Source organism: Schistocerca cancellata, chromosome 1 (assembly GCF_023864275.1).
Source record: "Schistocerca cancellata isolate TAMUIC-IGC-003103 chromosome 1, iqSchCanc2.1, whole genome shotgun sequence".
Taxonomy (NCBI): domain Eukaryota; kingdom Metazoa; phylum Arthropoda; class Insecta; order Orthoptera; family Acrididae; genus Schistocerca; species Schistocerca cancellata.
Window position 1 is genome coordinate 175,718,636 of NC_064626.1, and position 14,299 is coordinate 175,732,934.

The 14,299-nt window shown below is 42.8% G+C and overlaps 1 protein-coding gene across 1 annotated transcript in view; it reads left to right on the forward strand.

The window, feature by feature from the left end:
- The window catches only part of LOC126161725 (neuropeptide SIFamide receptor-like), a gene marked incomplete at its 3' end in the record, with an annotated part of 110,301 nt that overhangs the window by 894 nt on the left and 95,108 nt on the right, over window positions 1-14,299 (forward strand). The gene's annotated exons all lie outside the window — the stretch shown is intronic.

Here is a 14,299-nt window from a genome sequence, read left to right on the forward strand (position 1 = left end):
GATGACGCTGTCAATATAGTGAACACTCTTTTATATCATTTTTGGCAGATTTATGACAATTAATCGCTTTCCACTCTTACTGAGTCATAGTCAGAGCTAAAAATCTCAGAAGAGGCAAAAATGCACACTCACTCTTAAACATAAACAGCTATAAAAATATCAAAAAGTACAAGAGAAAAATATACCCGATGTCTTGTTACGAACGTATCACCTGAAGTTGTCTATCCACTCACTGTGGATTCTTAAAATCAATTGTAGTGTCTGACCACTCTCTGCAGTTTAAAAATCGAACACCTGTGTTCGTTGAAGGTACGAGAGCGTTAGTATTGAGAGAGACTTAGAGAAGTGAAAATTATCTCTTCAATATATGAAACGAATATACGAGTAAAACCTGATACGACTGCCCCTACCAAAGGGTTCTATGCAACCCACAACGCCTTATAATTAAACATACTACATTTTCACACATTCTCGCTCTTTATGCGTAAAATATTAGTCATACAGAAAAATGAACACCCCATTTCTGTAAAAAATTAAACTGAGCTGAATTTTGTACTTGGATAAGTTTTCGCTAGAGGACGTACTTTTCAAATTATTGAAGAAAAACGTACAAAAATGTCCTTCAAAGGCGATATTCTTGGATAACTCGAAAACCGTCGCCTCCAGCGAAAATGTGTCCCAGTAAAAAATTTTACTAACTTATACTTCATACAATAATTTGGTGTGCATAGTGAGTGAGGGAATATGAAAATCACGCGCGCGAGTTTTGAGTATGTTGCAGGTTGCATAAATCTATCGGTAGGAACCCCTGAGTCGGTCTCTTTTATTTCACTAGTATAATTAGGAAGCATGTAACTTAAACTCTGTAGGAATCGAATACTTTGATCACGCTCACTATAGTTGTGGTTACTAGCTCAAAACATAAAAAAAAGTTCAACAACTCAAACTCTTTTGCTGCCTTCTTGATCTACGGCACTAGTTCGATCATTGAAATACTGTAACTTGTGTAGTTCTGATAGAGGAATTATGTCAGAGTATATTTTAAAATAGCATATTTGGCATTTGAACTTCACAGTTTAGACAAGGAGAATTACATTAGCCACAAAATTGATAACACTATTCACATATTCTACACAAACATTTTAAATAAAGGTAACACATTTCCACTACATCACTCGATGAATCTAATGGTCAGAAATCAGGACAATATAGACTTATTTGTTTTTCTCATTATCGAGAAAATATCAGATCTGTAATTATAAATAATTGCCCTCGCATTGTTTAGACAGTATTCCATAACTACCTTATTCACCTTAGAAATCTGTCAATGAAGGGCATCATTGAAATATTACGGAAGTTAACTGGAAGTTGAGTTTAATCGGTGTGTTGCATACTTCTCTCCTATTTCAGTGTAGAAACCTTACGATGACATTGGTGTTCGCTGCAGCTGTCGTTCGCCACTCAATATAAAATACTCAAAAAGGAGAAGGAGCTATGGCAAATTAATTGTCCCAAAATATGTTTCAGCTGTAACTCACTGACTGTGGGGTAGTACCTGAAAAAGAAGAATGTCAGTTAACATTATATGCAGCGGGCAGAGGGAAGAAAACATGCAGACAACATGAGAATGATGTACATCTAATAGATATGCAAAAATGATTGCAAACCGGATGAAAAGTGGTACAAAGAGGCCAGAAGATGAAAAAGTACAAACAAATAATGAATATTTCCTACACTTTTTAAGTCACTTATATCTAATCGAAAGTATTTCACAAGCATGAAAGTATTGGAAACTGGATTTGAGGTTAATATCTAGATTCTTAAAACCAAATTACAAATACACCATACCACTGAATAACAAAATATGTATGTATACATTTAAAATCCATTACAAGTTTCGAGTGTTTCAGTATCTTGTATATTTACGCCACTAAGGTTTATGAGACATGGACTGTGAAGTCCTTTCGTGAAATGCCCTAGCTTTGTTGCGCAAAATCACTGCAAAACATAAACATATTACCATTCTGAAAACTTGAAGTCACATTCAAAATGCAAAAACTTAACTGAAAGGATGCCCATTTCACAACAGACACTCCTCACCCCCTTTCCGTCCCCCCCCCTCCCCACACCGGCATAATAATTAACTTAACATGATCAAGGAGTTTAATTACACAGCAACGTAGATCAATGTTTGAGAATAATAAGATATTTGTAGCCTTATTTTACATAGAAATTGAAAAACACACATTATGACAACCAATTTACAAATGACGCGACAAATTAATGAGATTAGTGACTACGTAATTTGTTCTTTTCGTAGGTTAATTAACATTTATTGTACCACTGTTTGCCTTTATGGCACTGTCGTGGTAGCGTCACGTTGAGAAGAGAGAGTTATTCGGTTGACTCGATGTCCCACGCACTTTTTTTTACAAAGTAATGAAACGAGTGAGTCTAAATGCGTCCAAATTATTGTCGGAGCCAGTAGACATAATCGGGAAAAAGTTTTTGGGCAAGTAGTGGATACAAAAGGCATGAGTATTTTGCATGCTCGTAGCGAGCGACTGTCGGTTTTTGATATGCGAATAGATATTTTTTAACACCAATCATCTGGTCGCTGATGACCACGCTGTTTAGCGCCCGTAAACCTCAAACACACACACACAACACCAATCATATTTGACCTATTTTGGAATCGAAGCAGAGGTAACATGGTTGAGACAAATACTGAGGCTTCATACTAGTGTTTAGTACACTCATCGTCCCATTTTTAGAAAAAAATCGCAATTAGAAAACGTTAAATTCTTGTCAAATAGCCCTAAAGCCTCTATATAGTGTTGAAAAGACGTCATATTCCGTATATGGCTGTTAATGGTTTCATTTTTGCTGATGCAGTTTCAGTGTTTTCGCCATTATCGATCTCCAATAAACGGTGGTTTGTCATGGCACATCTCTAGGCTGTAAAGAGGGGTAACCTTGATGCTTCTTCGCTATATATACACCGTGACATGGCATCAATTATTTGTTCTTGATAATGGCGTAAACGGCCAAGCAACTACAGCAAAAATAAAACCTCTTGAACGTCGTAAACGGATGTAGACGTCCTTTCAACACTACAAGAAGCTCCACATTCTTGTACGACCTTATGCAAGAACATTGAAATAACATTAAAATAAAGTAAAAAGTAAAAATTCAGTTTTGACTCAATACCTTAGGGGATAAAAATGTTAAGACTTATCAATGCACCAAATGAATGGTCATTTTGCTTACCATCACTTATCACCTAGCTTCAAACATCTACAGTGGACCCGAAAACACGTAAGGTCAACTTCTTAGGTAATTTACCCCACCCATCACTCATTCACTTTGTAGGCCTAGCGCAGCCATTTAAGAATTAGTAAATACTATAGTGTGAAATATTTAAATCTGATGGTTCAGATACACGTATTCGTCTTTTACATTACAGAGGATTCTGCTGTAAAATAAAATTAACTATGAAAGTCAACATTTTAGCTTTCGTAAGTTCCCATGATACCAGTTTTTTTCAATTAAAAATTGCGTATGGAATTGAGCAGTTCTGCAGAAGGAACAGTTTCAGTTCTAAGGTTGGTTTACCTAGTCGTCAGATATCTGTTGGCTTCGCTAGAGGGAACAACGTTGTATGTATCGATATATCTGTTCCCACTACTTTCGGGATTACACTGAACTGAAATTGTCATTCTAAAATTATGGGTCGTCGTCATCAACGTGGAGTATTTGCGTGGTTGAAGACATCGGGTGCAGTTCAATAGCTTGGACTGGAAAGTATTAGCAAGGTGACTATCGCCGCAAGGCTCCTACAGCTTATGAGAAGCCGACACAGCAGATAGCTAATTGCGGAAAACGAATGTAGGTGAAATTTCGCCCAGAAATTATTCGTTTCACCTGTTAGCTCGATATTCTGTAGTTTAAAGACTATCGACATAGACATTTACTGTCTCACTAAAGTCCTAATGACTAGAATAGCCTTGGCGGGCGAGTTCAATAACGGGGAGCTGAAAGCTTCTTACTTCACAATTTGATGACCCAAATTGTAATCAACTCACGAACTTTAACGAAAGTTTATTTTTAATAATGACTGGATCATGTGTTTGTGCTACATAATCAGCATTCCCAACATAAGCCAGGTGTATTCACTCGAGCACTACTTCAAACATTAGTCGAGTCCATGCCACGTCGTGTTGTGACACTTCTGCGTGCTCGCTAGGGCTCTTCACGATATTAGACGGTGTACGTTTCTTTGGCTCTTCAGTTGGCCCTGCAAATACACTTGCACATGACAGTGCTCCAGTGTGTTTTAAAGGGTGCGGGAGGCAATGACCTGACGAGCGCATGCCTGCAGAACCAATCGAAGAAAAGTTTAAAGATTCATTTTGATTCCCTGATAAGAGAACTTCGCAAAATGTTCTTTCGTTAAAAATTAAGAACCGAAGAAGTTATCGACATATTCCTACACACTGATGAACCAAAAAATTATGACTACCTGCTTAATAGCTTGTTTGTCCGTCTTTGGCACGAAATATATCACTTATTCTACGTATCAGGGATCCGAAAGTTTGTTGGTAGGTTTATGGAGGTGTGTGGCGTTAAATATCTATGCACAGGTCATGCAATCCGCAAAAATAACGGGTCGCTGATTTGCGTATGCGGTAATGGCGCACGATAGCGACCCAGACGGGTTCAATAGGACTTACATCAGGCGAATTTGGTCCCCGAGACGTCCACGTGAGTTCACTATAACACTCGCCACACCACTGTAGCCCGGTTCTGACTCCGAGAAACGGACAATTATACTGCTGAAAGGTGACATCGCCGTAGGTGAAAACAACAAGCATGAAGGGATGCAGGTAGTTCGTAACTGTCAACGTGTCTTCGATTTCCACCACAGGTCCGATGCATGCGCAGGAAAACGTCTCTCATAGCATAATACTGCTCCCACCAGCCTGCGTCCGTGGCGCGCTGCACGATTCGAGCCGCCGTTCACCTCGGTGACGGCATTTGCGGAGACGTCCAGCGACCTAGTGTAGGAAAGATGTGATACACCCGAAGAGCCGACACGTTTCTGTTGATCGTTGGTCAAATCCCAATAGTCTCGTGCTCACTGCAATCGTAATGGACGTCGTCGTTGGATCAGCATGTAAACACATAGAGGTTGTCTGCTGAAGAGCTCTATTTTCAACAATGTACAATGGACCGTGTGCTCCAAAACAACTGTTCATGCACCAGCATTATGCTATTTCGGCAGAGATGCCACACATCTTTCCTACTTTACAGGGTAGAAAAGCTTGCGAACCCCACATTCTGTGAAGAGTCGTGGACGTCCAACCATTTAGCGCTTAGTGGTAGTTTCACTGTCCTTCCGCCTCTGTCTCTAGATGCTCACGACAGTAGCCGTGAACATTCAACCAGCTTACTGTTTTGTAGATATTCGTTCCTAGGCTCTCCGTAATAATAATCTTCCCTTTGTCAAAGTCGATTATTTTAATGGATTTTGCCATTTGCAGCCCATACCTTCGCTAGGGTGATCCTCTGTCCGTGTCAGTTCCCCTTACATACGCCGGCCGGAGTGGCCGCGCGGTTAAAGGCGCTACAGTCTGGAACCGCACGACCACTACGGTCGCAGGTTCGAATCCTGCCTCGGGCATGGATGTGTGTGATGTCCTTAGGTTAGTTAGGTTTAAGTAGTTCTAAGTTCTAGCGGACTTATGACCACAGCAGTTGAGTCCCATAGTGCTCAGAGCCATTTGAACCATTTGAACCCCTTACATACGAGGTGCATTCAAGTACTAAGTCCTCCGATTTTTTTTCTAATTAACTACACACTCGAAATCGATGAAACTGGCGTTACTTCTCGACGTAATCGCCCTGCAGACGTACACATTTTTCACAACGCTGACGCCATGATTCCATGGCAGCAGCGAAGGCTTCTTTAGGAGTCTGTTTTGACCATCGGAAAATCGCTGAGACAATAGCAGCACGGCTGGTGAATGTGCGGCCACGGAGAGTGTCTTTCATTGTTGGAAAAAGCCAAAAGTCACTAGGAGCCAGGTCAGGTGAGTAGGGAGCATGAGGAATCACTTCAAAGTTGTTATCACGAAGAAACTGTTGCGTAACGTTAGCTCGATGTGCGGGTGCGTTGTCTTGGTGAAACAGCACACGCGCAGCCCTTCCCGGACGTTTTTGTTGCAGTGCAGGAAGGAATTTGTTCTTCAAAACATTTTCGTAGGATGCACCTGTTACCGTAGTGCCCTTTGGAACGCAATGGGTAAGGATTACGCCCTCGCTGTCCCAGAACATGGACACCATCATTTTTTCAGCACTGGCGGTTACCCGAAATTTTTTTGGTGGCGGTGAATCTGTGTGCTTCCATTGAGCTGACTGGCGTTTGTTTCTGGATTGAAAAATGGCATCCACGTCTCATTCATTGCCACAACCAACGAAAAGGAAGTCCCATTATGCTGTCGTTGCACGTCAACATTGCTTGGCAACATGCCACACGGGCAGCCATGTGGTCGTCCATCAGCATTCGTGGCACCCACCTGGATGACACTTTTCGCATTTTCAGGTCGTCATGCAGGATTGTGTGCATAGAACCCACAGAAATGCCAACTCTGGAGGTGATCTGTTCAACAGTCATTCGGCGATCCCCCAAAACAATTCTCTCCACTTTCTCGATCATATAGTCAGACTGGCTTGTGCGAGCCCAAGGTTGTTTCGGTTTGTTGTCACATGATGTTCTGCCTTCATTAAACTGTCGCACCCACGAACGCACTTTCGACACATCCATAACTCCATCACCACATGTCTCCTTCAACTGTCGATGAATTTCAATTGGTTTCACACCACGCAAATTCAGAAAACGAATGATTGCACGCTGTTGAAGTAAGGAAAACGTCGCCATTTTAAGTATTTAAAACAGTTCTCATTCTCGCCGCTGGCGGTAAAATTCCATCTGCCGTACGGTGCTGCCATCTCTGGGACGTATTGACAGTGAACGCGGCCTCATTTTAAAACAATGCGCATGTTTCTATCTCTTTTCAGTCTGGAGAAAAAAAAAATCGGAGGCCTTAGAACTTGAATACACCTCGTACTTTTATTACAACGTCGCGTGACCGCAACGGCACCAGTCAGCGTCCAACGTCCCCGTGAGCAGTGGTCAAAATGTTTTGGATCATCAGGGAGTCTGTGACCTTACAATCTATAGAATATTCAACGAAAAGAGGCGCGTTTCGCCATGGGATCGATTAGTTGGCGCGAGAGCGGTGCGGTGCTCCAGTGGCAGACACACGAGAGAGGCATTGAGAATCACGGAGAAGATTACTGTTGAAATTACGAGAGCATACTTTCGAGGATGAGTAGGGCAACATATAACTTCCTCCCGCATATGTCCCGCGAAATGATCACTATGAGAAAATCATAGAATTTAAAGGTCACACGGAGGTTTAGAACTGGGTTTCCATCTGAGCTCTTGATATTCAAAGAAGGGAAAGCAGAAAGGTGGAAGGAGTATATAGAGGGTCTATACAGGGGCGATGTTCTTGAGGACAATATTATGGAAATGGAAGAGGATGTACATGAAGATGAAATGGGAGATACGATACTGCGTGAAGAGTTTGACAGAGCACTGAATGACCTGAGTCGAAACAAGGCCCCGGGAGTAGACAACATTCCATTAGAACTACTGATAGCCTTGGGAGAGCCAGCCCTGACAAAACTCTACCATCTGGTGAGCAAGATGTATGAGACAGGTGAAATACCCTCAGACATCAAGAAGAATATAATAATTCCAACTCCAAAGAAAGCAGGTGCTGACAGATGTGAAAATAACCGAACTATCAGTTTAATAAGTCACAGCTGCAAAATGATAACGCGAATTCTTTACAGACGAATGGAAAATCTGGTAGAAGCCGACCTCGGGGAAGATCAGTTTGGATTCCGTAGAAATGTTGGCACACGTGAGGCAATAGTGACCCTACGACTTATTTTAGAAGAAAGATTAAGGAAAGGCAAACCTGCGTTTCTAGTATTTGTAGACCTAGAGAAAGCTTTTGACAATGTTGACTGGAATACTCTCTTTCAAATTCTAAAGGTGGCAGGGGTAAAATACAGGGAGCGAAAGGCTATTTACAATTTGTACAGAAACCAGATGGCAGTTATAAGAGTCGAGGGACATGAAAGGGAATCAGCGATTGGGAAGGGAGTGAGACAGAGTTGTAGCCTCTCCCCGATGTTATTCAATCTGTATATTGAGCAAGCAGTAAAGGAAACAAAAGAAAAATTCGGAGTAGGTATTAAAATCCATGGAGAAGAAATAAAAACTTTGAGGTTCGCCGATGACATTGTAATTCTGTCAGAGACAACAAAGGACTTGGAAGAGCAGTTGAACGGAATGGACAGTACCTTGAAAGGAGGATATAAGATGAACATCAACAAAAGCAAAACGAAGATAATGGAATGGAGTCGAATTAAGTCGGGTGATGCTGAGGGAATTAGATTAGGAAATGAGACACTTAAAGTAGTAAAGGAGTTTTGCTATTTGGGGAGCAAAATAACTGATGATGGTCGAAGTAGAGAGGATATAAAATGTAGACTGGCAATGGCAAGAAAAGCGTTTTTGAAGAAGAGAAATTTGGTAACATCGAGTATAGATTTAAGTGTCAGGAAGTCGTTTCTGAAAGTATTTGTATGGAGTGTAGCCATGTGTGGAAGTGAAACATGGACGATAAATAGTTTAGACAAGAAGAGAATAGAAGCTTTCGAAATGTGGTGCTACAGAAGAATGCTGAAGATAAGGTGGGTGGATCACATAACTAATGAGTAGGTATTGAATAGAATTGGGTAGAAGAGAAGTTTGTGCCACAACTTGACAAGAAGAAGGGACCGAATGGTAGGACATGTTCTGAGGCATCAAGGGATCACCAATTTAATACTGGAGGGCAGGGTGGAGGGTAAAAATCGTAGAGGGAGACCAAGAGATGAATACACTAAGCAGATTCAGAAGGATGTAGGCTGCAGTAGGTACTGGGAGATGAGGAAGCTTGCACAGGATAGAGTAGCATTTAGAGCTGCATCAAACCAGTCTCAGGACTGAAGACCACAGCAACAACAACAACAACGGAGGTTTGCTGATGAACATTCTTCCCGTCCACCGTTCACCATGGAAGAGGGAAGTGAAGGAAGCGAAGGGTGTGATACCAGAAATATCCTCCACCACACACCGTAATTTGGCTTGTGACGTAGAGACGTAAATACTCTGATGTAAGGAATCTGCTGTGTCCATCGATTCCGATATCGGTACGCGCGACTGGATTTGCGTGGCCCCACCTCCAGCGGCGCGCGGATCAAGGCGTTCTCACGGAGATCAGTGTTGTAAGCTGAGAACACGTCTCCTAACACCGTGTAAGACAGCGTGGCTTCAGCCAGTTCCTCCCGGCTCAGAATATAGGTGCCGATCGACCCTCAGATCAAATAGTTCAAATTGCTCTAAGCACTATGGGACTTAACATTTGCGGTCATCAGTCCCCTAGACTTGGATCTATTTAAACCTAACTAAGCTAAGGACATCACACACATTCATGACTGAGGCAGGATTCGAACCTGCGACCGTAGCAGCAGCGCAGTTCCGGACTGGAGCGCCTCGAATCGCACGGTCACAGCGGCAGGCGACCCTCAGATCTTGCGATGCGGCTTTTACGAGCACGACCACCACTTCGACAGACTTTGCGAGGTGAACTGAAAATTCCGAAATTTGTGCTAAGGTCTTATGGGACCAAAATGCTGAGATCATCGGTCTCTATTCCTAGGCACTACTTAATCTATCTTACGCTAAGGACCCGTGCCCGAGGGAAGACTCGAACCTCCGACAGAGAAAGCCGCGTGGACCGTGACAAGACGCCCTAAGACCACGCGGCCCACCCGCACGACAGGTGAACTGAGCCGGCCGGATTCTCGCATACAGCCTATGGTCGACTACGCCTGGAGATGCTGTGAAAAGAAATGGCACCTCATGCCATCGCCCCCGGATGTCGAGCAGTATGGTGGGCAACAACCAGGAGGGATGGTCTGGGGTGCCATTTCTTTTCATAGCAGGACCTGTTTGGTTGTCATCCGCGGCACGCTTACAACACAGCGGCACGTCTACGACATTCTACGACCCGTTTTGTTTCCCTTCATGGCAAGCCATACCGGGCTTACATTACAGCAAGACAATGCCCTCTCGCACACACCGAGAGTTCCTACCGCTTGTCTTCTTGCTTGCCAAAGTCTACCTTGGCCAGCAAGGCCGTCGGATCTCCCTAGCTGAGCACGTCTGGAACATTATGGGCAGACCCCCCAACTATCTCGGTATTTTGACGACCTAACGCGCCAGTTGGACAGAATTTGGCACGATATCCCTCTGGAGGACATCCAATAACTCTATCGATCAATGCCAAGCCGTATAACTACTTGCATAACGGCCAGAGATGGACCAACGCATTATTGACTTGTTCGATTTGCGAAAATCTTTCTCTTGAATAAATCAAATTTTTCTGAATTGTAATCGTTTGTCAGTGCATGTACTACACATTTAACGGTTTTCTTTCCATTCGGACAATTCATTTGTGATGTGTTGATTTTTGTCTTATATTGTATTTGTGTCCTGTGTAATCAGTATATTGTAGTTAAACGAGTCGTGCACAACGACTCAACAGAATCATCCTTCAAAGTTTGTGGAAGTATTTACGAGAATCTTGTGTTTTTAACAGGAAAAAAAAAAGTTCGGTCTGGATCGGGATGTGGGACGGGCTTGAGACGACACCTGCAAATCTCCAGCATGATGCCGCGGCTAGCAGCCCAAAAAAGTTTCTCGCTATCATGTTATTAGGATCTGACTGACATAGAAATCTATTATGCCAGTTTTCTCAAAAACAACAGAGTGTAGGTCTAAAATATGGAACGGCTGTCGAAAGTTGTTTAGTGACGAACATGTGAATATCATCAAGACCCGAGAACCAAAATTCCCGGACTCCCCTTGGTAGGAGAAATACTCACTTTTGAGGACGAACAGCTGTAAAACCCTGGTGCTTGTGGCGACGTCATTGAGGTGTTCCCTTGCAGGGGATCCTCAGGCAAAGGATAGCAGCGTAGCAGCAAGACACGTTTCCCAAAATGATTGCAAGAAGGACTTGAAATATCTGACAACAGTTTATTTCGTACAACAAAATAATATTCTAAATTTTAGTAGTCATCAACAGATAGTAATAAGTCTTTCAACTACGCTTTCTTGAGCGATTTATAACGGTGTAGTCTCAGCGGTGGTACCTACAACCTATGGCAAAGTACCCCCTACGGAGCAAGAGGAGCAAATATGTCCGCAGACATTCACAGTCCACAGGAATTCACACTGAGCTAACTCATATCGAGGCCCCAATTCAAAATCCGGACTGGCATGGTTCAAAGTTTTTCGAATTCCAATTCTGAAACCGCATCTTAGCTGAAGCTATATTCTTACATTATGGTTAGAAAGTCCTATACTCGATAAAGAGATACTGGTGATAATCCTTAAATCTTTCATTGGGTTCTTGATAAGGTACGAGAATCTTCATCGCGTAAAGAACATAATCACAACGATCGAATCCTAGACGGCATTGTGTCTCAGAATAGTAATTCTTCTGAGGTGGGACAAATCACAAAGGCTGTAGCTGGAGTCGAAACGATCGTGTTTAGTTTGTGGTTAAGAGAGGATCTGAAGAAACTCCTTGCTGAAGCTGATTCTGAGCGTTGTTACCATTATTTTTTCCTTTACGAGATCGCTGTATAAGACTAATAAGTTGGGTGACGTCTGACGGTGTTAAAATGCCGTACAATGCGATGAAATACGTCACGGCTCACAGCAAGAAAACCAGACTTCGTATAACAAACAGTTTAGACTGCAAGTGGTAGGAGGAAGGATGCAAATATGCGTATGAAAGCACGCTGATGACGCGTAATCGTCAAGTGTCCAAACTTCCACTTCCCAGAGGAATTAAGCTACCGATACATGTAAGACACTTGTACAAATATTTGGTGATATTTAAAATTCATATTCAATAAATAATGAGTCATTATTATTCGTAATTAACTTCAAGCTAGAATCACGGCGCTCTTACATGCATCTACACAGAAGAAAGAGTGTGAAGTAAGCAGCACTCTAAGGGATATTACTTTGTTTCATATAAAAGAATAACGAAATTATTTCATCAATCCTAACACATCGAATCCAAGGAAGTTTATTAAATTTTTATAGGTGCTGCTCTGCTGTGATTTCCCTCCAGCAAAAGTGCATCTGGGTCATGCGGATAACGCAGATTTCTTTTGGCCGTGCAGTATGCGTTGGTGTCGCTACGAATGAGTATGGAATAAAAAAGAGGGGAAAGAAATGCGCATGATGGCCCCCGCAGGACTACAGACTAATCTTCATGAGAAGCAGCAGTCTGCTTGGTGAACCTAACGTCTACGTTCGACACGACAGACAGAAGAAATTATATTTCAATCCGAGGCATAAGCAATAACTTCGATGATTTGGAACTGTGTGCCATCATGTTGCGGATCGCTATGGTGGCGACTGCATTAATTCTCAGACTGTTTGCTGATGAGGTTATCGCTTTCTAAGAGGTCCGTTGTTGAATTCTGCAGATACTAGTTAAATTACTGTGAAATTCACAGCTAGCGTGTGAGACAGGGTGGTGAGCCATAACGACGCGCATTCAAGCAATGCTGGGGCGGTTCCTGATCTACGCCTCAGACAATTCGATACACATCCAGACAAAATACATACATAGCAAAAGTTTACATAACTCAGAAACAGACCACTTTCCGTACTTGGGTTAATTGACGACTGTGGCTACAAGAAGGGTATCCGGCCAAATGTGGAAATAAAATAAATATGCCAAATTACGAAAAACAGCGACAGGATGAACGCTAGGAATGAGAGGTTTTGTGACGGAAAACTGAACCCCCTGGCGCTGAAGCTCTGTTTCTGGTCAGCTGCTCCCCTCAATCAATGTAGGGCTAGTAGCTGTCGCTGACTTATTCATCCGTGGATCACTTTTTCAAGGACGTTGGTGATGCCGCGGTATCGGATGTATGCGACTGCATGCACTACCGGTACGTTCCAAAACGACACATATAAAGACGGGGTTTTTCCGGGGCTCATTGTGCTCTATTGGTGTTAGAAGGTGTTTTGGGAAGCCCGTGGGCTAGGGACCATTTGTACATCCAACAGAGGAATCGGCTAACTGTAACTGTCCTACTGTACAGTGTCAAAATGTGAATACTACACGCTTCTTCCAGTTAAGGCAAATGGTACAAATCGGTTGGTTCTTTTTGCATTAAGTGTTGTCTACGGTACGGTCGTAAGGGGCTTATGGAGGCACCATTTAGTTCATGGGCGGTTGTTGAGAAAACACAGGAAAAACTTTTTTCGCCATTTCTTCGCCGTCAGCAGCGAATATGTAAGTATCTAACCGCAGAAAACTGCACAAATATTAACGGTATATTCTCTAGGAATTTATTTAGAAGGCCGTCTTCCTGTTTTCTCGGTATCTTTGTCCGTTATCGAGAAAAGCCGCAAAAACATAAGTTCCCCGGTGTATCGCAGCTCCCCCACAACGATATGGCCAGGGTGTATCAAACAGTAAACCCGAGTCTTCTGCGCAACAATCAATAAACTAACACGTAAGTGGACCTAAATACACTACTGGCCATTAAAATTGCTACATAAAGAAGAAATGCAGATGATAAACGGGTATTAATTGGATGATGATGATGATGTTTGGTTTGTGGGGCGCTCAACTGCGTGGTCATCAGCGCCCGTACAATTTCCCAACCTTTGCTCAGTCCCATTTCGCCATTTTCCTGGATGATGATGAAATGATGAGGACAACACAAACACCCAGTCATCTCGAGGCAGGTGAAAATCCCTGACCCCGCCGGGAATCGAACCCGGGACCCCGTGCTCGGGAAGCGAGAACGCAACCGCGAGACCACGAGCGGCGGACTATTCATTGGACAAATATATTATACTAGAACTGACACGTGAGTATACTTTCACGAAATTTGGGTGCATAGATCCTGAGGAATCAATACCCAGAACAACCACCTCTGGACGTAATAACGGTCTTGATACGCCTGGGAATTGAGTCAAGCAGAGCTTGGATGGCGTGTACAGGTACAGCTGCCCTTGCGGCTTCAACACGATACCACAGTTCATCAAGAGTGGTGACTGGCGTATTGTGACGAG